Source organism: Myotis daubentonii, chromosome 21 (genome assembly GCF_963259705.1).
Source record: "Myotis daubentonii chromosome 21, mMyoDau2.1, whole genome shotgun sequence".
In the NCBI taxonomy this organism is placed as follows: Eukaryota; Metazoa; Chordata; class Mammalia; order Chiroptera; family Vespertilionidae; genus Myotis; species Myotis daubentonii.
In genome coordinates this window covers 16428017-16454301 of record NC_081860.1, presented here as the reverse complement: position 1 = coordinate 16454301, position 26285 = coordinate 16428017, and the positions used below count along the sequence as shown (strand labels likewise).

Genomic DNA, 26285 nt, shown 5'->3' with positions numbered 1-26285 from the left:
CACACCTATAGGTGACAGATGCCCTGACAAAGGGCAGGTGGGTGCCTGCTATGAATAAAAATGACAAACGGATACCTTCTCAATACCTTGTAAGGTATACTTAAATTTCCACAGGACAGTTATCACAAATAAAAATTACACAAGATAATATCACAGAAATCACATGGTAAAAAGTATTTTTTAATGAAGAAGGCACTCTGAAACAAACGAGACCTTCAAAGGCATCATCATTTCAATGATGAGTAAACGCGGACTATCATATTTTATACTGTGGCACAAGTTACTGTCAATTTCCAATTTTTCGTATTAACAAGAAAGGTTAAATGACCAAGGTCCAAATTCCTCTCTTCAAATGTCTCAACTACACTTGACCAAGCAAACAGACAACCCGTTACAATTGTTGATAACTGAAGTCCTAAATGATCCAAAATAAATCACTTGCTCACTAACTCCTCTCTCATTATTGATGCCTAATCAGTGAATGCCAATAAGCGAGAAAGCAAAGTGAAATCAAAGTACTGCTGACATAATAGGCAAGAAAGTATTCTACGATGGTGAGAATAAAAAGACTTCTATCTAGATAATGAACAGACATTTCACCACCGAAGAGACATGGAACACCAATCCTATATAATAAAAGCCTAATATGCTAAGTGTCCAGTCACCAGTTCAACCAATCAAAGCGTAATATGCTAATGATATGCTAAGGCCACTCAACCGCTCGCTATGATGTGCACTGACGCTCCGACTGGTAGGTTAGCTTGCTGCTGGGGTCCGACCGATTGGGACTGAGCAAGATGGGCCAGACACGCCCTGGACCCCTCCCACGATCCCTCTCCGGCTGCCCAACCTCCCCTGCCCCTCTCCAGACCCAAATGAGCAAAGGATGTCCAACTGCCATGCCTAAGCCATCAGTCGGACATCCCCCGAGGGTTCCCGGACTGCGAGGGCGCAGGCCAGGCTGAGGGACCCTTCCCATCCAGTGCACAGATTTCGTGCACCAGGCCTCTAGTAAGTAAAAACTGTTTAGTATCATTACTCAAAGAATGCAACTTAAAACCACAATGAGATGCCAGTAGCCAGTAGTCCCCCCCTTATCTGCGGTTTTACTTTTTGGGCTTTCAGTCATGGTCTCAAAAATGTCAAATGGGAAATTCCAAAAATAAATAATCCATACGTTTTAAATTACATGCTATTCTGACTCGCGTGAATCTCATGCTGTCCAGCTCTGTCTGCCTGAGATGTGACTCACCCCTTTGTCCAGCGCATCCACGCTGCACATGCTCCCTGCCCATTAGCCTCTTAGTAGCCTGCTAGGTCATCAGGCCCATCGTCCTGGTATCACAGTGCCTGTGTCCCAGTGACCCTTATTTTACTTAGCAATGGCCCCAAGCACAAGAGGAGTGATGCTGGCCATTCGGATCTGCCAGAGAGAAGCCGAAAGTGCTTCCTTTAGTGAACCGGTGAGTGTAATGCAATAGGAGAGAGAGACCTCATTATGCAACTTTTATTAAAGTATATTGTTATAATTGTTCTATTTTACTAGTTATTGTTAATCTCTTGCTGTACCTAAATTAACTTTACCATCGGAATGTCTACATAGAAAAAAACATAGCATGGACAGGGTTCGATACCACCCGTGGCTCCAGGCCTCCACTGGGGGTCTCGGAATGTATCCCCTCGTCACACACACCATGGACAAGGAGGGACTACTGCCTAGTCCAGGGGTGGGCAAACTTTTTGACTCGAGGGCCACAATGAGTTCTTAAACTGGACCGGAGGGCCGGAACAAAAGCATGGATGGAGTGTTTGTGTGAACTAATATAAGTTCAAAGTAAAACATCATTACATAAAAGGGTACTGTCTTTTTTTTTTTTAGTTTTATTCATTTCAAACGGGCCGGATCCGGCCCGCAGGCCGTAGTTTGCCCACGGCTGGGCTAGTCACTAAAATAGCCAACCTTAAGCAGACTGACAGCACCCAGTGCTGATGAAGATATGGAGAAACGACAACACTTATTGCTGGCGAGACTGTGAAGCCATACAACTACTTTGGAAACCAGTTTCACAGCTTCTTATCCACTTACATACACTTAGCATGTATGGTAAAACATACACTTAACATGTGTTCCAGAACTCCCACTCCTTGGTTTCTGCCAAGAATAACGAAAGCATACGTCCACACAAAGGCTTGTACTCAAACGTACAAAGGAGCTTTATTCTTATTTAAAAAATATATTTTACTGATTTTTTACAGAGAGAAAGGGAGCGGGATAGAGAGTTAGAAACATCGATGAGAGAGAAGCATCCATCAGCTGCCTCCTGCACACCCCCTACTGGGGATGTGCCCGCAACCAAGGTATATGCCCTTGACCAGAATCAAACCTGGGACCCTTCAGTCCCCAGGCTGACGCTCTATCCAGTGAGCCAAACCAGCCAGGGCAAGCTTTATTCTTAATAGCTTCAACTAGAAACAACCAAGATGTCCACAAAAGGTGAATGGAGGAGGTGTGGTATAAACATACAATGAAATACCAGGCAACAGAAAAATGGAACAAAAAACAGATAGACACAAACATGAATGAATCGCAAAAACCTGTTGGCGAGAGCAAAATGCAAAACACTAGTGAGTGCGCCCTGTATGCTTCCACTTGGGAATAAATTTGCAAATTCTTGAGCCCCCACCAGGGAACCTACAAAGATCCAAAATTCCCACATTATGAAAGCCAGTCCTCAACACTGGGAAGCTCCATACACATAATTTTCTGGCCTACAAAGTGGAGAACAATCGGCATCATCTTTTAAGTCCTGGTTTCTGCATCTATAATGATGTAATAGTAGCTCATACACGTGACAAGTTTAGTTGTGAGCATTCAACAAGCATCGAACGTGCTCTGCGCAGTGGCTGGCACACAGTGTGAGCGCAGCACGTGCTCACTAATTACGGGGCTGTTGTTGCATCGCCGTCACAGTCACTGTAATTACTGACGGGAGGGCAATGCGTTCGGAAAAAGAGAGAAGCCAGAAAACAGACAAGTGGGACAGACGGGTGCCCCTGGAAACCAATGAGTTAACTTTCCTATTAAAATCTCATCATTTGCTCGCGACATCAGAAAGGCAAACATTACAGCAAACGCCAAATCAGAACTTTTGGAATATATTTGGAACCATTCACTATCTGATACTAAAATTGAAAAATAAAAATGCTGCTGAGGTCTTACAAGGATGCACAGGCATATAAATAGATACTAAGTCACAAGAAACAGTATCTTTAAGTCGGTAAAATTTCACAGAAGCAAGCCTTTAAGGAAGAAAGTGATTTTAAGCACCCAGGGACTGTTCCAGTTACAGGAGGTAAGAAAGAAAGATGACACAAACTTGAGTAGGTGTGAGGAACAAAAAGAGCAAAGCAGGGTGCAGGGCAGACAGATGGGCACAGCACAGTTACGCACCACCTTGGAGATGGGAAAGGAAAGCATTTGAATTTAATATGACCCAAAAAAAAGGCAAAGATAAAAGAAAGGCAAGACTAATAATCCCGTCAACTGGAATCATGCACAACCCCAGCCCCGAGTAAGGTTTACAGGCTGGTTCTTATATAAGCTCCACGACAACACAACCTATTCCGTTCTCTGCCAGGGGAGAGAGAAGCGAGCTTTTGTGTCCTATGTGACAATATACTAAAGCCAAGAAATGCCGTTGTCCACCACGCCCCTCCATCTCCATCAATATCCCCTGAACTGCCCACGAGGCCCCAAACATCTCTTCACACAGCTGCTGCTCTTTTTTAAAGAAATACCACACAGCGTTCCCGGATAGAATTCGCACACCATACAATTCACCTGTTTGCACACTGGGGTGTTTCTTATAGTCACAGGGATGCGCAATCGTCACCGCTAATCACAGAACATATTCACCCAGTACCCATCCGCAGTCACTCCCCATTCATCCCCAGTCCGCACCCCAGCCCGAGAGGTGGGGCATCTGCTCCTGGCTCTATAGTCTGCCTGTTCTGGACGTTCTGTATAACGGGACCACACCAGCCAGGCCATGGAAACATGCCCTTCAGGTGGGAGACGGTGCAGATGTGACACACGGCCTCACATCAGCCCAGGCCACTTCTTGCCACCGGATACCTTGAGGAAAGCTTTTATTTAGAGATCTCTGGCTATCAGAATTGCAGACAAGGGCCTGGCCGGTGTGGCTCAGTGGTTGAGTGTTGACTTAACCAGGAGGTCATGGTTCAATTCCCCGTCAGGGTATATGCTGGGTTTGCAGGCTCGATCCCCAGTAGGGGGCGTGTAGGAGGCAACCGATCCATGGTTCTCTCTCATCAACTGATGTTTCTCTCTCTCTTCCTCTCCCTCCTCTCTGAAATCAATACAAATAGATTTTAAGAAAGAAAATGTACGAAGAGCAGGTCAAGTCGTTATCTAAGACTCATGAAAAATATGAAAAAAAGAGAAAGAAATGAAAGCTCATAAATGAGGTTCCAAAGACGGACGACTGGGCATAGGTACTGACTGCCTTTAAACCCCATTAGGAAGCCAGGTGGAGAGTTCCAAAGACATCATCAATCGCAAAAGGTTTTCATTGACATTACGAGAGATTTCTGATGTTTACAGTCAATATGCCCTTTAATTTTGGTTGATAGTTTTACAAAAAGAATGTAATGTGACTAATGAAACTAGTCAACTTCTACAGCAACATTAAACAGTGACCAAAAAACTTTCATTCTAGGGAAAAAGTGCTTACAGGTAATACATATTTCAAACAACTTCTAGAAACCAATCAGAAAGAATCCCATGCCTAATTCCTACTTTATTTTAAATTTCTCTTGTTAGAAAGAATACAAGACAGAACCAATTCACTTCAGCTCCAATGAGCCTATACACTGCCACCTTATGAAACTCAACAAGGCGTGTAGCGTCTAGGCATGGCACACCTACCATTCATTATAACCAAAGGACAATTATCACGATCATAAAATAGTCAGCACCGGTTTGGCTCAGTGGATAGAGCGTCGGCCTGCGGACTGAGGGGTCCCGGGTTTGATTCCGGTCAAGGGCATGTACCTGGGTTGCGGGCACATCCCCAGTAGGGAGTGTGCAGGAGGCAGCTGATCGATGTTTCTCTCTCATCGATGTTTCTAACTCTCTATCCCTCTCCCTTCCTCTCTGTCAAAAATCAATAAAATATATTTCAAAAAAAAAAAAGATCATAAAATAAAACTGGGAAAACCACGAAAGGAGAAAAATAATGAAAAAAGTACATGTGGTGTAATTTTCAAAGATGATCATATTCATCAGATGAATCGTAAGTGTGGAAGCCACCTTTTCCGAGAACGTCCTGTATGAGAATAAAGTGGTGCCACAGAAGCCCTGGGCTGCATATGGGCCCATAACTCATTCGTGTTAGGATAGAGCCGAGGCTTTGCCAATATACATCCAGAGACCAGCCTTGGACGGAAGAACCTTACTTCGCAGATAAAAGCATGTAAGACCCTTGCTGCCCCCAGACCCCGCAGCTGCGCGCTGTTCAATGCAGCCAGCGTGTTTCTACTGGACTAGCCTATTTCTCAGACAAGGAACTTTCTGGAGCCCCTAGCTCACCCGGGGAAGCTGACTGTCCATGTCCTTTCTTAACTCCAAGCTCTGTAGCACCGACAGCATAAATCAGCGATTTTCAGCCTTTTTCATCGCACGGCACACACAAACGAATTCATTACTAAAATTCTGTATTTTTTGCCGATCTGACAGAAAAATCGGTATGATTTTGATTCCTTCACACCAGATGGCTACTGGTGTGTTGGCTGCTGTCATTCTTCATTTGACAACCTAAGGGGAAAGAGGGCAGTGCCCCCGACCACACAGTCAGGTGCTGATGTTGTTAAAGCTCTTGCAGCTCACAGGTTGGAAATCGCTGGCAAAAATCGAGTCCCACTCCCTCTCCCCCGAGAGTAGAGACTTTTATTCAGAACAATGGTGATAGAGTATCTAAGTAACTCTAAAAACTACTGCCCTAAACCATATGAAAAAAAGGCAAAGGAAATTCTACACACACACACACACACACACACACACACACACACACATGCTTTCAGCATCGCCTGCAGACAAAGAATGCTGATACCACAAAATAAGGAATGAAGCCAGGAAACTCACCCCATCCCAGCCCTTGGGGTCTCAGGCTGTCCCTTCACCCCCACTGGACACAGGCTTGGTGGCGAGGAGGCTAGAAAAGCAGCCGGGGAGGCGGGGGGGGGGGGGGGGGAGGCGGGCATTTGCAAGGACCCCTGAAAATATTAAACCTACCCTCAACCTGAAAATCCTGGAAGCGAGTCAGGTGGATCAGAACTGGGAAGGAAGTTCAAAGTTCTAGCAATTTAAAGGCACAGACACAAATTAAGGCGCCCCTGCCATGCAGAGGGGCGCACCGTGCCCCACGTGGCTTTTGGGGGAGGAAACGGAGAAGGAAAAGGGATGTCCTTGGGCCAGTGGACAGTGAAGGGAAAAAGAAAAGGGGAAAATCTAAGGTCTTGGGAGACGAAACAGAACCGTAACATTGCAAGTCTCACAACCCTTCTCTGACCATTCAAACCAACCAAAACCACGGAACTAACAGGGCAGTCTACACTGACAGAAGAGGGCACCATGAAACTGGGGATACCACAAACCCCAACGCTGTAAAGACCAACAAGGACACCGAAATCCAGGAGACCAGGAAACAGAATGTGGCCCCTACCCACACACCCCAAAGCAGGCGAGGAAAAGGGCCACTCAGTCCTCCAAACAGAATTCAATAGGTTCAAGCCAGACCTGAAGGCAGGAAAACCACTTTGAATCCGAAATTCAGACATTTAACCAAAAACGGTCCAAATACAGAGAAGCTGGCCAAATGCAGACAAGAAATAGAAAAAAATGAAAAGTTATCACAGAAGGGAGGCACCCAGGGGAGAACAGGCTCAAATACAAAGGCGCTACCACAGCCCACCGCGTGCGCCCTGAGCCACAGCACCCACATCTGTGATGTTTCCTCTGCTTTCACACTCCCTATCCGCCTCTTCACAATCACTCACAGCCCTCCGACACCCACTTACATAAGCAACCTTGTTGTTGTTTTCCATAGTGAAGTGCCATATCTGCTATGTCCTCATGTATGACTTAACCATTGAACATGTCTAAAACCATGCTGCTATTTTAAATAGGTTATTAGGATCCTATTCTCTTTTTCATGTGTCACTAACAAAGTTTTTGAGTTTGTTCCCCAACTCCATTTATCCCATGAATCCTGTGGTATTTACTGCCCAACTTCGTCCAGCGCAGGGAATTCAGGGACGCATAGGCCGTATCATAGGCCTGACTGCAGACGTGTACGTGTGGTTGGTGCACACACGCATATTCCGTCGCTCTACTGAGAAGGCCTAGAAACAGCGTCACCCCAGCCGCAATGAGCACACCCGGCGCCCAGGCCTTGGTTTCTAAATGCCATCCTCCAAGAAAGCCAGGGCTCTTTGGGAAAGATGATTCCAGGACTAGGACTGGGACAGGTAAATGCACGCTGAGCCTGCAGCTTCTTACAGCGCCAGACAGCAAGGAAGTCCTTCAGAAAGGATGGAGACAGGCCAAGAGGACACAAAGTCAACGAGAGGGACTTCCAAAGGCCAACGCAGGCCGATCGGAGCAATACAGTAAATAATGATAACGTGAAATCACAGCCTACCGATAAAGCATCTTGGGGTCTATACCAATATAAATAAGTGACTAAATCAATAAATGGCGGAGGGGGGACAATTCTTCGTTACGGTAGACTTTCGTTGGTAACTGAAGGAAAAAACAAAATCATTAGGTAAACATTACAGTAATAATTGCTGTAGATAAGTTCCACTGATGGATGCTAAAATGAGTGGGTGGAAGTCTGAAGAGAAACAGGAAATCTAACAGACTCCCCCGCAAATATTTTCCCTTCTCGAAGAGAAAAGCTAACTGGACAATGGAGAAACCCAAAGGCCACCGTAACCGCGATCAACAGGAGCATCGCCCGTGATAAGACACCGATGTAAATGGACCTCCAGGCACGCCGCCATTCCTCGGGTGGTATCACTGCCAAAAGAAAACCCCACATGAATCGTAAGAAAGCGTCGAAGAAACCCAACTCAAAGACATTCTAGAAAGGAAGAACCAGTACTTCTCAGGAGCATCAGATCGCATAGGCAAGAACGAGTTCTACAAGACTCCTCCTTACGCTTCCTGTGCATAAGTCCCCTCAGGTCCCTGCCCATCTCATTCCTTCCCTTCCAGTCCCCGTCCAGCACCATTTCCTGGCCAAGTCCTTGGGCCTTATGACCAGGAGCTGTCTCACTTCCGACAGCGAATCCTTCCCTCCTCTGACCCAGCTGTTTACCACCCATCAGGCGCTCCCTCACAGGCAAACACATCCCCGTCCTCTCCGCCTGCTGCTCCTCCTGGCGCCCATTCAGTAAGCTGCCCGCTCACTCCCCCGTTGCCCATACACCTCATCTTCACCCCTCACTCTTTCTTTCACCTCCCACATGCCTCCCATCATGGAGTCTTTCCATTCTACCGCCCCTCTCTCTCTCAAATCCACCAATTCCTCCCTTCCCCATCCCCTCAGCTGTAGCGGGCTACCTGACCCCTTTCACCAATTTGCTGCCACCCCTTTAGTTGTTCTCCCCGCCTCCCAGGTTTAACTCTCCCCCAAGCTCTCTCCACAGTGCAAGCAGCAGCAGTCCATCCCCTCCCTGGCTGAGGGTGCTTCCTAACATGGCTTAAGGGCTCTTGCCCTTCTGCCCGTTTGCCCCTTAAGCCCCAGCTTTCTACTCCCAGGTGCCTGCTGCTCCCCCCTGCCTGGCCCACCCGTAGTGCGCTCTGAACTTCCCCAAGAAATTCCGGCTCTTTAAGTGCATCTCCTGTCCTTAACACAGGCCTGGCAAACACTGTCCTCCCTCCTCACGCAGCTGTCCTGTTCAGTCTGCGGGGTTCAAGCTAAGCTGAAGGTGCCACTTCTGGAATGAACTTTTCTGCCTCTCTTGCACCTGGTGAATCGCCCTTCTTTGTGTTCCCGGAACTTGCCCTGCCCACATCAAGCACATAGCAGAGGGGATGATGAACATGTATGTCCACACCCCCATCCATCGCGCTGTGGAAGCAGAGCCCATGCACCAGGGAGCCTCCTCACCCAGCCACGTGGGCTGAACGCAGAAGGCAAGGACCATCACGGTGACTAAATCGCCAAAGCAACACAAAAAGGAACCGCTTAAAAGGAGCGAGCCCCAAGGAACCCCTGGCTCAGGAGCACAATATTCCTTCCACTATCTTTGTGGCACTTAATTCTTACTTTCATAAACAATTCCAGGTTAATTAGACACAAAGCATGCCAAGTTAAAGAGCATCTAGATATCATCTCATTTTATAATTAAAGCGGTGCCCAGAAAGGGTGTTGCTTGCTAAAGAAGAAAACACTATAAAACAGCAAGGCCAAGATCGGGCATTTTGATGTTCTTCAATTGAATACTTTAATCTCAGGAGTCAGGGTTTTAAATATTGAAGTTGAAAAACTTGACCACTTTTTCATTTCTTCTAGGAGAGCAGATTACTAAAAACAGAACAAATGAAATCACTAATTCACTTTAAAGGATCCACAAAATTACCTAAAATGTTATAACAAACATAAGAATATTTAATTGCGGCATGAGAGTAATAAAGATAATACCGAGTCATTATTTTAATTATATGTTATAAACAAGACATGGGTATCAACTATATTCCAGGCCTGTGGAACATATTCGCTGAATATCTCAAGAGATATCTAAAAGAGGATTCTTACTCCAGAGAAGCTTAAAATGTGGAAAACAACACCCAACCATTACAAAATTATGTAGAAAAATCAGGTGACAGTCGTCCCTTAAATTGTTCCCACTTTCAGAGGAAAAGCCTTTCTTCTCCGAGCATCAGGAATATAAGAAGTTACAATCTGCTGCCTGAGGCATCGGCATAAACTGGGAATGTCTTAGCCTGGACAACGCAACCTCAGTGTCAGCAAGCACACCTACCTACTGTCCAGTTCTGGCTTCTAAATACTCTCCGCCAGTCAGGGAGACGAGGCTCCCCAAAGAGATGGCTGGTTCTCAGGAGGAAAAGCAGGGCAGCCTGGAATAACTATGGCCCCCAAAGAAGGAAGTGCTCCGGAAGTGACAGAAGTGTGTCCAAACGATCAATGAATTAAGCAGCACCGCTGACCGAATGCGAGTTAGCGTGGAGCCTCAAACTCACATCAAAACGAGTCCTGTGCCAACAGGTAACAGAGTATAACCTGCTGGATAAAAAGAGTCTATGAATTTATGGTGATATTAAATAAGCGAAGGAGAAGGCAAAGTTCTCCTTTACCATGGAATCAAATGCCAAGCAGTCAAGGTGGGAGGAATCACGGAAAAACACCGTTTTGAAACCATTGTGTGATAGCTGATTCAGGCAAGAATCCTCAATGAACGCTAAAACTCCTATGTGAGCACTGTAGGGAGAACAGAATATTTACAGCCCCAAGTGTCTCCCCACAAATTATTCAGTAACAGCAACGACTACAATGATCACTTTACGGGGAGAACCGGCAGGCACTCCTGACCTAAGGGGTCCCAATGCGCATCATCATCAACGGGTCCACCTGACACCACGCTGCCCTAACGTGGTGCTGAGGACACGCCATCACCCAGGCGGCATTCCTGCCACAACAGCATAGCCAGGGTCTAACAGAGCAGCATGGCGAACCCAAACCGACAGCCATCCTACGAAGGGCCTGTGCTCCTCAACACTTTAAGTCGGAAAAAGAAAAAAGAAAAAACAAGGTTGAAGGACCGTTTCAGATGAAAAGAGACCAGATATGACAACTATAATGGAATAGATACTATATTAGAAACAATGCTACTAAAGAATAGAATTGGCATAAGATTTCAACAGGAACTGTGTATTATAGTATCAATATTAAATTTCTTGAATCCATCACACAATGGTTATGTAAGAATATGTCTTTGTTCTTCGACGATATCAGCTGAAACAATTAGGGTAAAGGATCATGATGTGTGCGACCTACTCTCAAGTGGTTCAATGAAAATATTTATAAGAGGAAGAGGCCCGGCTGGTGTGGCTCAGTGGTTGAGCATCAACCTAGGAACCAGGAGGTCACAGTTCGATTCCTGGTCAGGGCACATGCCCGGGTTGCGGGCTCGATCCCCAGTGGGGGGTGTGCAGGAGGCAGCCGACCCATGATTCTCTCTCATCATTGATGTTTCTCTCTCTCTCCCCTCACCCTTCCTCTCTGAAATCAATAAAAAAAATTTTTTTCAAGAGAAAGATGAAGAGGGGGAAAAAGAGGAGGAAGGAGAGGAAGCAACAGGAGATCTACAGAGTGGATTCCTGCTATTACTTTACAAGGCATGCTATGTCTACCGTGCGGGTTCCTTGTTACAAGCACACAGTGATGAAGGCAGCATCTCCGGCTATCCCTGTATGCATCTGGGATGTGCTGTATCAGATAATACGCGTCTGACTAACTGAGCAGACGTCGAGCTTTGGCATACTCCACAAGATGTAATCAAGGGGCTTCCAACTGTAAATAAAATAAATACTAACATCTGTTTCCAGACTTTGGGGCCACTGTATAAACACAAACAACAATGAAGCAAACATGCCAAATGTTAACGACTGACAGGTACACGGAAGTTCGCTGTACTGCTCTTGTAACTTTTCTCTAAGTTTTTTCCCGAAACAAAACAGAACAAACACACACGCACACAAATTTTTTTGCCAATACTAAAATGTTACTAGTATTGGGAAACTGAGCCATTTCTGAACAAGGCAATCTTAACTCCCAGATTCTTCTTTCCCTTTCCCTCCATAAACCTTGTCAAATTAAGGTTAACGCCATTAAGAAAAAGGTTTTCAGTGTCAAAATAAACATCCTGCTAACATGGTCCCCAACTTGCAAATGGGAGATAGTCCAAAACCCCACGTGTGAGTCAGCTGCTTAAAATGTGGAGTGATTTTCACTATTACAAACAGTGGTTAGGTCCCTGACCTTGGCCACAAAAGCTCTTCGCAAATCTTTGTTAGCAATACAGGTGAAATCCGCACTGTTTCATGCAGACGGTGCTAAACTGCAGAGTCCCTCCCCCTGGCCTTTCTGAGATAGAACAGAAGTCCGTGGATAAGCTGAAGGGAGGAACCAGGGAGATGCTGGTTAGACGTAAGGAGCAACGGGTAACTAATTACACTTTCCAACAGTTTCACAGGGAGAGGCATTGCCAACGCAACAAGATGGCGAGATGGAATATCAGGAAATGCCACTTGCGCTCACCAGCTCTGACTTACTGCCTTGACCCAAAATGCTGATGGCGATGTTACTATGCATACGGATTCATAAGGGAGTCTTTTACAGCCCGGAAAGTCCCTTTATCGCTTTTAAAGGCAGACTGGGAAAACCAGTTGTGGTTGATCCTTCTAGCTGATTAGGAAAACTTGCACACTGGCTGAGCTTTCCCTAGGTTCCTAGGTTCCGTGATGGGCTGGCAGGTCCCGAGCACACAGAGAGCCAGGTAGCCCTGCTGGAGGAACCCAGCCTAGCACTCCAAATACTCTAAAATGGTACTCATTCTGCAAACAGTGTGTTGTATCAACACCAAGTGACAGAAACTTTGTCTTGAGAGATTAAAATTGGTATCACGGATGACACTTGAGCCACAACTTGAATAAATAGTGCGATAGGTATATAAGCAAAGAAGCATGCCGATTCCTAGCAAAAATATGAGCAAAAGACACCAAAGCCCTCATTCAAACATCTACTGTCTGCCCAGTGCCAGGCAGTGCGCTACTGCCTGGAGATGCAGCCACCAACCAGACAGACAAGGCCCCTGCCTTCACCGAGTTTACATTCAGGTAACAAAGAAAGGCCATAAACTAGCCCAGCGGCGTGGCTCAGTGGCTGAGCATCAACCTATGAAGCAGGAGGTCACGGTTCAATTCCCGGTCAGGGCACATGCCCGGGGTTGCGGGCCAACCCCCAGTGGGGGCATGCAGGAGGCAGCCGATCCTTGATTCTCTCTCACCATGGATGTTTCTCTCTCTCTCTCTCTCTCTCTCTCTCTCTCTCTCTCTCTCTCTTCTCTCCCTTCTTCCCTGAAGTCAATAAAAATATATTTTTTTAAAAAACTAAACAAACAAGATATGTATAAATTATAATAAGTATCTGAAAGGAAATCAGATGTGTGAAGACAGTAACTAATGGAGTACAACATTAAACTGGGTAGTCTGAGTGAGGACAAGCAGTTATTACAAAAAGTGCAAAGACCCTAAAACAGTGGTTCTCAACCTGTGGGTCGCGACCCCTTTGGCGGTCGAACGACCCTTTCACAGGGGTCGCCTAAGACCATCCTGCATAACAGATATTTACATGACGATTCATCACAGTAGCAACATGACAGTGATGAAGTAGCAACGAAAATAATTTTATGGTTGGGTCACAACATGAGGAACTGTTTTAAAGGGCCAGAAGGTTGAGAACCACTGCCCTAAAACAAGGACATTGAGGGTTTCAAGCACACTGACAGGTCCAGGTGCCTGGCATCCAGTAACTGAGAAGAACCCTGGAAGGAAAGACGAGGAGGAGAAAGATCATTCAGGCCACAGAAAGGAGAGGAATGGGGAGTCATCGGAAGAGTCGAAGCAGAGAAATGACAGGCCTTAGCTCTTAAAATAATCTCTAGAGCTGCCGTGTGATAAAAGGACTTGTGAGGAGCAAGAGAGGGAACCAGAAACCCGTTCGGAGGCCACTGCGGTAATTCATGCAAAACATACGGTGCCTTGAAATCAAGAGGCGGCGGGGAGACAGAGGGGTGGAGCGGCTCAAGGTACGTTCTGAAGGTGCGACCGAATGCGAGATTGGACTGGATCTGAGAGGAAAGAAGGGAACGTGGAAAGATGGCGTACGTTTCTGGCTCGAGGGCTGCCATTCACTGAGAGGAGAAAGCCAGCAATGACACCAAGGTTTGGGGGGAGGAGGGAGGAAGAATCGTGGGAGATGAATAAATAGCTATGTTTTGGTCACATGGCTAAAATTACGCCCGAAATCCCAACTAGATTTCCAAGTGGATATGGAACTAAAGGGCAGTTCCGGGCTAGGAAAATAAACGTGGCCATCGTCAGCATGCGTGGCCTTCTCGGGGAAGAGCCAGCAGCTGGCCTGAACGGGGTGAGAGAATGGAAGGGCAGAGGCTGACCACGAACCTGGAGAGAGAGGCTAGAATCCTATCAGGAAGTGAACCATGACTAAAATAATAGCCATAGCAGCAGTGGTAATAGTACTGGCAGGGAACAAAAATGACTGCATTTGAGGGACCACGCACCATGCTGAAGCCTTTATAACACACATCTCGCCTCATCCTCGCAACAACCCCATGAAGATTGAGACCTCGCCAAAGAACACACAGTACTAGACTGAAGACTCTAAGACAGTATGATTTTATTTATTTTATTTTTTTCATTGATTTTTAGAGAGAGAGGGAGAGAGAGAGAGAAACATCAATGTGAGAGAGACACATCGATTGGTTGCCTCGACCAGGGCCGGGAGCCTGCAACCGAGGTACCTGCCCTTGACCAGAATCGAACCCAGGCCCCTTCAGTACCCAGTCAGTGCTCTATCCAGAGCCAAGCCGGCCAGGGCAGCAGTATGGCTTTAGGGACCAATTTCTATGCCTTAAATGACTACCTCTCCGCTGACTTTCTACGCCTTCAAATTTTTCTCATAGAAGAAGAATGACATTTAGATCTGAATTTTAGAAATATAATTTCCGTCTCTATGTCAAAGATGGATTGTTTGGGGGGAGGAGGGGTGGGAGGGGAGATAAGAGGTGAGACAGGCAAACACAGTAGTAGTCGATGCAAGAGCACCCTGCTTTAATAAGCCAGCAGTCACCTTCCCAGGTTAAATGGAGAGGATCCCTTTGTCCCAGGGATCACAAATCATAACTCAAACTAACCCAAGTCAACCTGCACACACATGCTGCTGGTAACAAGGATAACCTGGTAGATGGGTCCAGCTCATGCAGTGTAAGTTCACCACCCACTACCAAGATAGTTCTCAAACCATAACTTTACTGATACTGATGGTTGAATTTTTTTTAAAGTTCACAGACTAAAATTTATATTTTTGTTTAAGGAAGAAAATAAAAATAGTATTGATTCAAGACAGCCATAAAAAGATGTGCTGTGGTTGATGATTAGTAGTAGTCTGATCCACTATTGTCTGTTTTTCGCCCATGTTAACAATTCCTCTGACTCCCAGCACCATCAGATTCAACGAAAGAAGGAAGTCACCAGCCTTCATACACCACGGTTCAAACACTGGCATTCTACCTCAGAGACCTGCCAATTTTTAACTTACATACTCATGACTTCATCTCGAGGGATTACTAAGACAATGTGATATTAAAAAGAATATGAAGTTCAATAGACAATTAAATTCAGTAAATACAAATACCCATTCAAATCGGTAAATAAAAATGTATATTAAAGTATAGTATTTACGAATAGTAGGTGTCAACACACATCAGGTGCTATGCGTGAGACTTAACAAGTGGGTTTCCGCTCAATGATAATAAACTGGACACAGGTCCACAGATTATGGAGTACACAGGTAAAGCACATGCACATAAGTCATTTCATTCCACAGGGCAGGTGAAATGAAGAATAGAAATTATACAGGGGGAGGCAAAAGTCACTTTACAGCTGTTCATATAGGAAATAATACAATAAGTAGCACAAGAGCACGTACTCGCAACTGTAAACCTACTTTTGCCCCAACCCGTAGACTACCTCCTAAAGAAAAGCTATTTTTAAAATACACCTATGGCAGGTATGTCATAAAAGTATCTTTCTAATTTCACATTTTAATGACTGCATCTTGAAAACACAGTTCATTCCTAAAGGGCACGTTTCACTGAAGAGTAGGGAAACTTATATTTAATGGCAACTTTTTTTTTTTTAATTTGGGGACATTAGAGAGGTTAGAACAGCCGTGGGCAAACTACGGCCCGCGGGCCAGACCCGGCCCGTTTGAAATGAATAAAACTATTGAAAAAAAAGACCGTACCCTTTTATGTAATGATGTTTACTTTGAATTTATATTAGTTCACACAAACACTCCATCCACGCTTTTGTTTCGGCCCTCCGGTCCAGTTTAAGAACCCACTGTGACCCTCGAGTCAAAAAGTTTGCCCACCCCTGGGTTAGAATCAAACAATGATTGCAGATTAAAAATCTAAATGTAGAAAGCCAGATAAACATTTTATGTAGACTCTGACGGTGAATTTAAGAGGCTAGGATACTGTATCCCAAACAAAGACGCGTGCATTCTCCTATTTACACGCTATAGGAGGTCCTTTGGCCACAGACACTACACGAACATGTACTAGGCAATGTACCTACGTAATCTTATTGGAAGAAGGGATAGATGGAGGAAGAAATCAAGAGGGATCAGGCAATGTGCATTTTTGTGCACTGCGCCTCAGGCAGTGTGCTGGAAACTTTCACACCCATTATTTCATTTAACCCTAACAACTCCCAGGGGCAGGCAGAGTCATTCCTTTGGCTTTTGCAAAGGTCTCCTAACTCTGTCAGGGGGAGAGCTGAGATGAGAACCAAGATCTGAGGACAAACGTGCCAATCGGGACACCGGACAGTGCCCCCCTGTTGGAGGCTATGTAACTGGAAGACGGTCTGCGTTGCCACATGCATACTCCTCTAGGAACTTCACCTACTGACAGTGTTCACAGATGCGCCTTCTCATCTAGAAAAAAGCAATGGTGTTCATTCTCCATCCACAGAGCAGTATTTCCACTGTCGCATCACTGATAAAACTCCAGCAACACTTTGTAACATTCATAGGTACCAAGAGTGTATCTTTAAACAAAACAAAACAAAACAAAAAAAAAAAGCAAGCAAATAAACAAACAAAAAAAGGGGTATGGTCTGATTACTGACAGTATAAATAATGCCCACAGACAACCCAGAACCGTCATCACTGTATGTCCCCTTGCCAGATTAAAAGCTGAAAAAGCGGGGGGAAGGGGGAAAAGAGGCTTCCCAAAACTTGGCTGGCAACAGGCTACTTTCCCACAAACAAATTTGTTTGCAGCCTCCTCCTCGCAAATCAGAACACAGATCTACTCAAGATTTAATTGAAATAGCTCACACGTTAAAATCGTGGTCTATTCAACATTTCCATAATTACTTAACTACCCTCAGCATACACGTCACTATTTCTCTCTTGGTAACCCAATGAATGACGGATGTTGCTTTTGCTCGAATGTTAATACAATTAATCTTACATGGAAGATACAAAGCTATCATGCAATTGTCTTGAAAAATGAAACACCACTCCAAACAACTCAACATCTTTAAAAGCTTATTTCCAGTTGTATTTACAAAAAAATAAAAATCTTTGTCACACATACCTATTAAGGAAACATAAAAACTCTTAAGAATCTGGAAGGAGGTCATTCTCAAGCGATAAATCCACACGATGACATTATACTTATTATTGCCGAATCGCAGTGAGCTATGTTCCTTCCACTGAATAACCCTCACCATTCACTCAAATCCCTTAATTAAAAAAACAAAAACAAAAACTTTTACTGGAAATAAATTTCTGTTAGGTATAATTTCATCACCTTTGTTCCAATGTGAGACACACAGTTTTATACACAAGTAACAACAGTGTGAATTAAAAGAAATAGATAAGCAAGTTTGTATAGGTAGGTCGCTATTGCTTCAGGAAGTTTAACCTTCTGCTGGAAACAACCTTGCAAACGAATTGCGAAAGTCTGAATCCACCAGGTATCCAAGTCCCAGTCTCAGCTCCTCAGAATACTTCCATTATGATGACACTATCATCGCAACTGTTCCACGAGAACGCACGCCGAGAACTGAAAGTGATTCCAGAATCAATCAGGACACCATCATCCATGGAACAAGCTAATGCTAATACTTCATGACACACAACACGTTCACTCCATGTGCTACAAAAAGTCCAGCGAAAACTGGCATCCACTTTGGTGGAAACATTTTTTAACTTTTTTTCCTAAAACAGAAATTACCGGACAGTGAAAGCAATGAGTTGACCGAGACCCCCCAAAATACACACACACCCCCACACACACCCAAACAAAAATACAAAAAGTGGACTTACAAAAGCCGTAACAGCCCAATAGTTATTTTACCCCCCATTCCTCCACTCGTATTTTTTTAAATGCCATACTTATGCTTTCAAAAAAAAATTAACTATTCTGTTTACCTTTTGCACAGACCGTGCAAACACTGCCAAGGTAACAGATTTTACAACTGACAACCAGGAGCGCTTGGCAGTCGCCAAAACAGCACAGCTGGACTCTTAAAGGGAAAGGGCTGCGGTGCCATCCGCACCCCGGCGGCAGCTTCGGGGGACACGCGAGGCCAGACCCACGGGAAACAGGCTGAGGAGCGATGCTCTGCTGTAAAGGACACACCCCGCTGTTGGCAACCCCGCGGCGGGCCCCTCCGATCGCCCCGGGCCGGCGGGCGGGAGCCCCGATCTCGCCGGGGAACCGGAGCGCAGGTGGAGGCTGAGCCGCTCCCTTCCCCGCGCACGCGGTTCCCGACCGGACCATCGCGGGAGGCTCGCTTCCTACCTCCAGCCTGCACTTCCACGGGGTGAAAAATAACCATAAATGCTTCCTTAACTTGGCAACGCTCACTTTTTCCCAAGTTTTTTTTTTTCTTCTTTTTTTTTTTACTATGTCACCTACTAACTTCATTCTCGCTGTTCCAAGACAGGCGATAATCGAACTAAAAGGCAAAGTTCCTATCGCACAAACCCTTCCCTGCGAGCCAGGGTCCGCCTGGATGTCGGGGGGACAGCGAGCTGCCCCCTCCTCGGCCCCCCGCTCCCCCGCGATGGTCCCGTGGCCGCCCCCGCAGGTGCCCCCGGCCCGGGCCGCCTCCCCGACCCTCCAATAGCGACCCGGCCGCCGCCACTGACATCTCCACACACGGGGAGTTCGCAGCGAGACGTTCCGCCCCTTTAGACCGACCTTCTCCCGAAGCAGAAGTGGGGGGACTTCAAGTCCCGCAACAGCGAGCGCCGAACGCCCCCCACTCGGGGGGAGGGGGTCAATCCCTTCGGGGAGACCCGGGCCTCGGGGTCCCGCCCCGGAAAGCCGCCAGGCCCCCAGGAGACTCCTCCAACTTTCAGGGAGGTGACGTCCCGGCCCCGAACGCCGTGCGCGCCCGGGAGGCTCCCGCAGCCGAGTCCGCGCTGCCCGATCCCGCCCCGGCCCCGCGGCACCCCTCCGGCACCCCTCCGGCCCGGGCCCGCCCTCGGGGCACCCCGCCCCCACCCCCTCAGGGCGCCTGGCCCCTCCGTGCGGACCGGACCGACCCGACTCCCTCCAGAGCCGCCTCCCCGCACCCCGCCCGCCCCAGCGCCGTCAGCCCGCGCCACGGCCTCCCGCCAGCCGGACGCCGCCCTGTCCCAGCGTCGCTGGGGCCAGCGGGCTCCGTGCCTCGGTCGCCCTGCATCCCGCCCCAGCGAGCCATAGCCCCCGGCCGGCCCCGTCGTCGGAAGGCCGCCCGGTCCGGCACCCCCAGCCCCGAGCCCCAGCGGCCCTCACCGTGTCCCCAAGCCGCGGGCAGGCGTGCACACGCCGCAGCCAGGACCCGCCGCCAGCACCGCGTCGCCCGGAGACGCCTCCCTCCCTCAGCCCGGGACTCGCCGGGACCGCCGCGCACGGATCCCCACACCGGGGCTATTTTTAGGAGCCAGGCCCGGGCCAGACCGGAACTCGTTCCTGCCCGCGCGCATGCGCACTGCGCCGGCGACCGCGGTGTCCCTCCGCCAGCCTCGCCTTCGCCTTCCTCTCCCCCGGATGCCCGGCTCGCTTCTCCCATGAGCCGTCCCTAGGGACCTGCTCTCTCTCCTCGGGGGGCCCTAGAGTCCTGGGTAGGGGGGAGGCACTGGCGAGGGCTGAGGGAGGCAAGCCGAGGGGGAGCGAGCGCCACCCCGCAAGGACAGGAGGGCGGACTATGTTTTTCCGGGTGGGTTACGAGACGGATCACCCGGCACAGGAAGGGAGATGACGGCGGCTTGGCGCCGGGCTGCGGGATGGAGCTGGCCTTCCTCTGAAGGGCCGTGTTCTCCAGGGAGGGATACTGGTCATTTGATGAGGGCTGGGGCGGCTCCCAGGGCGGGCCGGCCCGGTAGCGTCGCACCCGGCTGCCCCCACCGCCCTGACCAGCCGGCGGGGGCGGGCCCCGAGCTGCTAGAGTGACACGGCCCGTGGCCAATGACCGCGCGAGGCCGTCAGTGGCAGCCAACCCGGGACGCCAGGGGGCGGGGCCGGAGCATGAGGTCTCTTGCCCGACGGCGCCCTGCTCGGCGCAGACGCCCCCTGCCGGGCTCTGGGGCCGGGCCAGCCCCCGCCCCGAAGGCACACTTGGCCTCTCCCGACCTCGGCTGGCCAAGCCGAAGCCCGCGCCCTGTTTGTGGTCAGGACCGCACCTGTGCCCACGCCTTGGCGGCCGCCAGGTTAACCTCATTGAGCAATCGCAACGGTACCCGGGCCGGAGAGAGGAGGGTTTGAAGGGGGCTAGAAGACCCTTTAGGATTGGCCAGCCAAGCTCACCAAGACCCAGGAGAGCCTCAACCTCCTAATCTTTCCTATTAGTAATAATTCATTACTAATAGAGGCGCAGCCAGTACGCCTTGAGCGCTAAACTGTGTGCCAGACATAGTGCACCAGCTCTGACAACATCGCCACGCACTAGATTCAGTTTCTGTTCCCATTTTACAGGAGGAGGAAAGGGAAGCAGAGGTCACAGGGCTGAAGAGGAGGGCACTGAGGACTTGAACTACTTACCAACCGCTCTGCCTGCGGCCTTTTCTGAGAGAGGAGCCAAGGAGATGAGCTGGGGACACACAGCTGTCCTGTTTTGTGGGGTTACCGCTGTGGCCCTTGTGTCCTGCAGGCTGCTCCCCTCTGCAGCCATTCATAGTCCATGCTTGCCTACATCTCTGCACCCCCAATGCAATGGACACAAAGCGAGTGCTCCTTTTCTCCTGGAGATGACACATTCCTTCCCACAGTGCTTTAAAACCAAGGGATGGGGTGGGTGAGCCGGCTCCCGGAGGCTGTGGGCAAAGGAAGCTGGAGGCTTGCAGGCTTCCTCCCTGAAGGAGGAGGCCATGTACCGGGGAAAACCCAACCCCAACGTGGCGCATAAACACCAGACACCGAAAAATAAACCTGCATCCTGCTCGGAGCCCACAATGGAGGGGGGTTCAGAGGAGCCAGCCGCGGGGGGCTACGGGGAGGTTTTGGAAACACGTTAAAATTTGGTGTCACTCAGCAAAAGTGGAAAAGCGTGCTCTTTAACCGGCCGGGCGCTGCAAACCCAGCTGGGTTTGGCTTCTCCGCTCCAGGAAAAGAGGAGTTCGACTCGTTCCCTTCCAAGCCTAGGGTCTGAGGTGGGGGGACAGTGAGCAGGGGCTCCCTGCTTCCCACCTGTGCTTCCTCCTGGAAGGGGAAGGAGGCTGCTCCAAAAGAGGTGTTCCTCCTCGTGGCTCCACCCACGCCCCCACCCTTTTGCAAAGGCCAACTCTTCAGACCACTGCGCTCACACCACCTCCTACCCTTCCCAATGCTGTGGGTCACCCCAGAGAGCCAGGCTGAGAACTTGGCGCGGCGTCCAGCCAAAGCAGAGATGAAAAGAGCTTGCATCCCCCTAAACGGGCACCTCTCCCCCCACCACATCAAAGCAGTTGTTGGAGAATTGCAGGGAGTTTTAGGAAGGAAGGAAGGAAGGAAGGAAGGAAGGAAGGAAGGAAGGAAGGAAGGAAGGAAGGAAGGAAGGAAAAGTTGAAGAATTCTACGGCACCGCTAAATCCATTAGCAAAACGGAATCAGTCTTATTTGCCATGACAGTAACCAAGTTGCCAGCCTCTGTTGGGGCCGAGAAACCGTACCTGAACTCCAGCGTCTCCAGCAATTCCCGGCACACAGCGCGGCAAAGCCCACACGTGCGCTCTTATACCCGCCCTTGTCTGGGAGGTAAACTGTGAGGAGTGGCACCTGTGGGCCCTCCCGCTCTCTCTGGCCTCTCTAAAGCCCTCAGATGTGTCTGAGCTCCAGGGACTCACATTGTCTGTCCTAAGGCCAGTGGTTCTCAACCTTCCTCATGCCGCGACCCTTTCATACAGCTCCTCATGTTGTGGTGACCCCCAACCATGAAATTATTTTCGTGGCGACTTCATCACTGTCATGTTGCTACTGTGATGAGTCGTCATGTCAATATCTGATAGGCAGGATGTATTTTCATGGTTACAAATTGAGCATCATTAAAGCATAGTGATTCACCACAAACACAATATGTAATTATGTATTCAATATGTGTTTTTCCGATGGTCTTAGGCGACCCCCGTGAAAGGGTCGTTCGACCGCCAAAGGGGTCGCGGCCCACAGGTTGAGAACCGCTGTACTAGGCACTGCAATATGGTGCAAAGGGGCTGGCAGGCCATAGTGTGTGTGTGGAGGGGACGTGAGGCGGGGGGGGGGGGGGTAGTGATGTGCAACCACAGGGCCACACCGGCCGGACCGTCCATGACATCTTTTTTCCAGCATTAGAAATGTTGTTTCCAATCCTCTCATTTGCATATCACACGGTCTTTTATTCTTGAATGCCTGATAATGAAAATGATGAATTCAGGTTCCCAACGGAGGAGATCAAAGACCTCTCCTTTGCTCAGTGTATATTCTTACATGTCAGAGTCGACATAAAGATTAAATAAACTTAAAACATGCAAGAGCCTGAGTCTTTGGCAGCTGGATGTTTTTATACAATCGGACTTCAAATAAGTCTTTCAGTTCCTATCCTGTGTTGTCATTTTGGTAGGTTGTGTTTTTCCTTCCGCACAGGGTTTATTCAGACTTTGCGATTCTCTCCTCAACCCACAGGACATTCACATGGCAATTATAGTCAGTCCAAACCTTGAGTCTATTTCCACTTTCTGTGTTCCAGCCAGTGTGGCTCAGTGGTTGAGCATCGACCTATGAACCAGGAGGTCATGGTTTGATTCCCGGTCAGGGCACATGCCCGGGTTGCGGGCTCCATCCCCAGTAGGGCGTGTGCAGGAAGCAGCTGACCCATGTTTCTCCTCATTGATCTTTCTTTCTCTCTCCCTCTCCCTTCCTCTCTCTGAAATCAATAAAAACAAACATTTTAAAAACGGGGTTGCATTCACAAATCGCCGAATATTCCACCCACATCTACCCCTTATAGATGAGATCAGGATCTCTCTCCACTGTCCTCTTTTCTCTGTATTTTTGTCCCAGATAGTTCTTCTAAAGGCTGAAACTGTCTAGTTCTCTCTCAAGGATTTCTTTCAAAACGCATCGCACGCACTCCCAGGCTCAGTCTGCCACGTCTATGGGATGTCCATTTAGACCTAGTCTGGGCCCATATGTCCCTAAGGCAGCGGTTCTCAACCTGTGGGTCGCGACCCCTTTGGCGGTCGAACGACCCTTCCACAGGGGTCGCCTAAGACCATCCTGCCTATCAGATATTTATATGACGATTCATCACAGTAGCAACATGACAGTGATGAAGTAGCCGCGAAAATAATTTTATGGTTGGGTCACAACAGGAGGAACTGTATTTAAAGGGCCAGAAGGTTGAGAACCACTGCCCTAAGGTCTCATACCGAGAGAATGGGCTCCCGGCTATATATAGTCACATGGTGCAAACCATCCCCAAATTGCCAGCTGTATGTCAGAACTTTAGGAGGTTACCATTGGAGGCCAATCGTAGAAGAGTCACTGTAAAGGTAGGACCAGTCTAGCGGTCCTTTGTGTAAATCGCACCTCCACCATTTCCCACGTGTGTGAATTCAGGCAAGTTGCTCAATGTCTCCAAACCCCCCTCTTCCTCCCTCTAAGATGATAGCAATCCTTCCCTGAGGTCTCGCTGAGGATTGAGCAATCCTCACACTGCACCTACGGCATCTACATGTACCTGCACAAGTAGCAGCGGTCCGTGCGGCTGTTCACTGATCCCACAAACATGCACTGAGCCGGACTGGGTGTTCCAGACGCCGTTCGAGGCCCTGAGAATACAGAGAAGATCCACGTTCTCATGAAGCTTGCAGTCATGGCCACATATAGACAATAAAAAAACAAAAAAACATATGCCCTGACCGGTTTGGTTCAGTGGATAGAGCGTCGGCCTGCGAACTGAAGGGTCCCAGGTTCGATTCCGGTCAAGGGCATGTACCTTGCTTGTGGCACATACCCAGTAGGGAGTGTGCAGGAGGCAGCTGAATCGATGTTTCTCTCCTTGATGTTTCTAACTCTCTATCTCTCTCCCTTCCTCTCTGGGTAAAAAACCAATAAAATATATTTAAAAAAAGAAAAGAAAAAAAAACATAAACAGCCAGGCCGGTGTGACTCAGGGGTTGAGCGTTGACCCATGAACCAGGAGGTCACCGTTCAACTCCCAGTCAGGTTGCAGGCTTGAACCATCACCTCCCACTGGGACGACGCTCAACCCACTGAGCCACACCGGCCGGGCTCCTTGTTCTATCCTCCCAGGGTCCCAGAGTCTTAACCATGACCTCCCATTCTCAGCAGACATGCATGCCCGTCCCCAGCTCATTCCCCTGTCAGCCAGACCAGCCACGCCCACCGGACCCTAACCCTAGTAGGTGCCATGTCCCTGCCAGCCCACACAGTCATTCAAACAAGCACAGCTCATCCTGCTGCAGGAACCAGGGGTCCTCTCACCCTCCTGTTACTACACAGCCTGCACCCCAGAGTCCTTGCTGGCTCACTCCGCTCCTGAGTGCACCCCGCTTCCACGCGGCCCTCCCCCGCCCCCCCCCCACAGGCTGTGAGCACATGTGACCAATAGACTGCTACCCCGGCTCCTCTGTCCACTGGCAGGTGGCAGGTGTCAATCACCTCCTATTTCTCAGGGTGGGGTCCCTTCTGCGCCAGCAGCAGGGTCAACAGGAAGAGATCAGAACCCAGACTTCAGTGGCTTTTCTCATTAGCCAGAGCCACTGCGCCGGTTCATTGGAGCGCTAACCTTAAGAGCTTCCGCCGGTGGGTCCCGGGGGGCCTCCCCACCCCCCTGGCGCCCAGCCTTTCTTCCCAGACCGTCTTCTTTTCATCCGAGGCCCGGCCTGCAGGCGTGGCTGCGTCTTACTCACCTCCTGCCTTCGCCAGAGCCTGGCTGAGGACCTGACACATAGTAGGCCTCCGGTGACGGTCCCCTGAGCGCAAGAATGGACCTTTCTCTGCCACCTGGGCAGAGGCAACGCGTGGAACATTCTGGTCTGATGCAACCGCTTGAAAGCTCGGTTCAGGTTAGAGCCAAAGTGACCAACCCAGAAAACCCCAGAATGGAAAATCTATTTTATCCCGGGCTTGACACGGGAAGGAAAAAAAAAACAAAAAAACATAACACGGGAGGTCAGAAAGCGCGGTTTTCCAGGTTCACATGAGCCAACGATCCGAATGGCTTTTTTTTTTTTTTTTTTTTTTTTTTTTTTATGAGGCCTCATGTCGATGCTCCCATTTTCCATGCGGCCGCTGTGTTTGTCAGAGATTTCCACCCCTGCTGGGTGGTTGCACAACCCCTGGCTCGGCTCGGCCCGCGCCGCCTTGGCACGGCTCACTTTTTCGCTGGTACTGGCTGCGGGCAAGATTTTTTACGAGGCTTGATCCTTGTCTTGACTTCATTTGATCATTTCTATCTGCAAGGCAGCGCGCAGATGAAGGCGGACAGCGCCCCTCAGCCCAGGGGTGGCGAAGGGCCCCAGAAAGCGATCAAGTATTTATCGCGCCCAGGATCTGCAAACAGCCCTTGGAGGGGGGGGGGGGGGCAGGCGTGCCCCGACACGTTGCGGGAATGAGGCGCGAGGCTTCAAGGGGCCTCCCCTTGAGCAGCCTTTGAGGTCTGCAGCAGCTGGGAGGAGGTGGGCTCGGCGTGCCAAAAATAAAAATGAAAAATAAAAAAAAAATCTTCCCCAGGATCCCCCCGTCCTGGTCTTTGGATCTGTAATGGGGTGCATTGGGGAGCAACTGTTCTTTAGAATGCGTGGTCCCCAACCGAATGCAGGGGCAGAGCTGAGGTTGCAGAAAGACCCCAATGTTTCACCTTTTGTTCTTTGATTTTTTAAATATATATA

General features: G+C 48.9%; 1 protein-coding gene across 14 annotated transcripts in view; it reads right to left on the bottom strand.

Moving 5' to 3' along the window:
- The window catches only part of MEF2A (myocyte enhancer factor 2A), a 66651-nt gene extending 41227 nt beyond the window's left edge, over positions 1-25424 (bottom strand). For 3 of the 14 annotated variants that reach the window (XM_059678152.1, XM_059678143.1, XM_059678145.1), the window contains exon 1: positions 19714-19884. The gene's annotated coding sequence lies outside the window, so the exon portion shown is untranslated. Of the gene's footprint in view, positions 1-19134; positions 19337-19713; positions 19885-25304 lie in introns of those variants that run through there. The other 11 variants (XM_059678147.1, XM_059678140.1, XM_059678153.1 and 8 more) reach the window with 8 other exon arrangements.
- Between the last annotated feature and the right edge of the window lie 861 nt (positions 25425-26285).